This window comes from Galeopterus variegatus, unplaced genomic scaffold (assembly GCF_000696425.1).
Source record: "Galeopterus variegatus unplaced genomic scaffold, G_variegatus-3.0.2 Scaffold905, whole genome shotgun sequence".
In the NCBI taxonomy this organism is placed as follows: Eukaryota; Metazoa; Chordata; class Mammalia; order Dermoptera; family Cynocephalidae; genus Galeopterus; species Galeopterus variegatus.
Window position 1 is genome coordinate 62,263 of NW_007727016.1, and position 3,917 is coordinate 66,179.

Below are 3,917 nucleotides of genomic sequence, written 5' to 3' on the forward strand. Positions count from 1 at the left end.
AGGAGACAGAACCTGGGTGCTCAGTTACTTCTACTGCATACCAGTGGGGACAAATTAATGCCATGTAAACCGAGTATGTAGGTCTGATGTATGGCCAAATAACATGTGAAATAATCCAAAGGAGGAAAGTGAGACTCCTATTTGAACCTAAGGGAAGGGAGTGGTGGTGAACCAAGGACATCCGGCAGTTAATTAGCCTTGGGTAGGTGGTGTAGGGAACATCAACAGTAAGACCAAGGCGTAATAACAAAGCACATGCACTCTGATGCACTCTGGTACCATGGCTCGTTAGACATCTACAAACTGAACATGCATTCTAATAAGTCACCTTTTGGATAGAAAAATGGCCTAAAAGAAGTTGAAAATTCTGTGGCATGATTTCAGACTTGAGAAAGTGAGATGAAATAATAATACTTAAAAATAATGGAAGTCCGCAGCTAACATCATATTCAATGCTGAAAGACTGAAAGCTTTTCCTCTAAGATCAGGAACAAGGCAAGGATGCCAGCTTTCACCACTTCTATTCAGCATAATACCAGATTTCCTAGCCAGAAAAATTAGGCAAGAAAAAGAAATAAAAGGTGTCTAAATTGGAAAGGAAGAAGTAAAATTATCTCTGATCAAAGATGATGTGTTCTTATATGTTGAAAACCCTAAAGATATCACATACACACACACAAAACCTGTTATAACTGACAAATGAATTCAGGAAAGTTGCAGGATACAAAATCAACACACAAAAATCATCTGTGTTTCGGTACACTAACAACTAACACTTCAAAAAGAAATTTAAGAAAACAACTCCATTTACACTGTCATTAAAAAAAAAAAATGAAGCACTTAGGAATAAACTAACCAAGGAGGTAAAAGACATGTACACTGAAAATGACAACACGTTGCAGAAAGAAATTAAAGAAAACACAAATAAATGAAAAGACATCCCATGTTTATGGATTGGAAGATTTAATACAGACTTAATCATGATTTATGATGATCAACTTATAGTTTTTCAACTTTATGATGGGTTTATCAAGGTATTAAATGCATTTTTCACTGACAATCTTCTTGATTTATGGCAGATTTATCAAGACCTAACCCCATCAAAAGTTGATAAGCATCTGTATTACTAGGATGTCTGTATTAACCAAATGTAATCCCTATCAAAATCCTAATGCCTTTTTTTTTTGTTTTTTCAGAATAGAAAAATCTATCCTCAAATTCATATGTTACTAGGATGTCTGTATTAACCAAATGTAATCCCTATCAAAATCCTAATGCCTTTTTTTTTGTTTTTTCAGAATAGAAAAATCTATCCTCAAATTCATATGGAATCTCAAGAGACATTATATAGCCAAAACAATCTTGAAAAAGAAGTACAAATTTGGAGATCTCACACTTCCTGCTTTGATTTTGAAAATTGCTACAAAGCTATAGTCATCAAAACAGTATGGTATTGCTATAAAGACAGACATATAGACCAATAGAATAGAATAGAGAGCCCAGAAATAAGCCCTCCCATATGGCCAAATGGTTTTCAACAAGGGTACAAGACCATGTAATGGGGAAAGGACAATCTTTTCAACAAATTATGTTGGAGCAACCATATATCCATATGTAAAAGAAAGAAGTTGGATTCTTACTTTACACTATATACAAAAATTAACTCAAAATGGATGAAAGACCTAAACATAAGAACTAAAACTGTAAGAATTCTTAGAAGACAACATAGGGGAAAAGCTAATGACATTGGATTTCAAATTGACATCTTGGATATGATACCAAAAGTACAGGCAATTAAAGAAAAAGTAAATAAGTTAGACTCCATCAAAATTAAAAACTTTTGGGCACCAAAGGACACTATCAACAGAGTAAAACAGCAACCCACAGGATGAGTGAAAATATTTGCAAACCATATATCTGATAAGGGGTTAATATCCAGAATATATCTAATCCAGAACAATCTAAGAAAAAGGACTACCAGTTTCACAGGCTTGACAAGGTGTGGCTCTTTGTACCTTCCTTACAGAAGGACAGATAGAAGTGTATAGAGGAGGTAGCTGTAAAAGCAGTAGTTACAAAAGCAGCTCTGTTTCTCAAGACTGAAAAGCAGTAACATTACCAAAGAGCTCTATCGCAAGTAGATTAGTTGGTCGAGACCTGATACCACTGTCTACTGCTGGATTTGAGCACTCAGATCTCCAAAGCTATTCTCCAGGGATTAGAGAAGGAAAAGGCTGCTTGACACTTGACAGAACTGGCTTTGAGGAATGTGGAACTTGGCTTAGTGAAGGAGAGAGAATTCAAGCAGGGAATAGGATTGGAGGGAGCCAGGAGAACGAAGGGAGTGAATCCTGCAGGAAAAACAGAGGGGCTTTGACAGAGCAGCAGGTCTGCTCAAAGAGGAGCATTGCAAGAGATGTCAGAGGAATGCTCTGCTTGCTGTTTTAGGAGTTTTCAATTTAGGGATATTGAGCCATCACATGTTATTCACACTGTATAAAAAAGATTTCTCGGGATGCTGACTAGTTGGCATTCTAAAATCCTTCCAACTTGATCTGTTAAAAAAATCTTACTTCGGAGAGATATCTTTGAAATCATTTATTGATTCAAATTTATTAAACTTCTGTTACATGCCACATGTTCAGATAGATGTTAGAAAAAAATTCACATTTTAGTAAGGGAGACAGGCACAGAAACCACTAGTGAATGATATGGAAAATGCAGTGGATGTTATAAGAGCATTGAGAGAGCACCTAATCTCAGCCTGACAGGAGCAGGAAAAGTTCTGGAGGAATCCACATCTGTGATCTTCAACAAAAAGACATGGTTAATCAGAGAAAGGGTAGGTATAGTGTGAGCTGCAAATGACTTGGTGTTCCTGGACCATAATTAATATGTGTATGTGTGGATGGTGAGTCAAGACAATAATATTTTTACTGTGGATTGTGGTCAAAAAAGTATGAAAACTGTGTAAAGATACTGGGGCAGAAGTCCATGTTAAAAATGACAATTAGAAGTTGTGAGGATGAAAGAGAAAGGATATATTTGAGAAACATCTGAGTGGTAAAAAAGCCAGGACTTGGTGATTCATTGAGAAGAGGAAAAGGGGAGAAAAGGGCCTCGGAAGTGTCTCACTTTGGTGACTGAGTATGAATAGATGGCAGTGTGATTAAGTGAAAGCGTGAAAAAGAAGCTGGGAGAAAATAGCAAGTTGGAGAAAGACAAAAGAGAACTACCATTAACCCATTTCTTCATTATGAATGTACATGTTTGCTTTACCAGTTACCCATTAGACAACCACAAGGCATGAAAAGGCATATTTGCAGAGGGTATATAAAGGACCTAAGATAAGTAGTGTATGGCTGGCTCTCAATTTACAAAATGCTCCTGACAAAACTACATTCCCACGTTTCTAACTACCCTTCCTCCACAAGGAGCAAATCTCTACTCTCTGGGACCCCTGATAGAAATAAAGTAAATGATAAGATACTTGTAGTGAGTACACTGAAAAATGACTGAGTAATGAAAACTAAGTCATGAGCAATGTGTGGAAGAAGAGAAACAGTTCTGCAGAATCTTGCACAATCTTCCACTTCCTTAGGCATTTACTACAAGGACTGACATGTATGCCATGAAAGGCACACCAACTTCACTGTACTCTTATCTCGTACAGTCTCCCGGCAAACAAGACATTCATTCCCATCTTTACATATGTCCACCTCCAACAGGCAAAATGTAGTCACTCCCACCCCCACCTCCTTACTATGCAAAAATAAAGGTTTTCAAATGGCTGCACCATTAGTAAACACCAGATGCTTATATCACAATAGGAATCAAAGGTCCCTGGTGACTACGCTGAGTGAGCAGCTGGAAATTTTGTGGTCAGCAAAGTTCAAGGCTCTCCCAATTTATTTGAT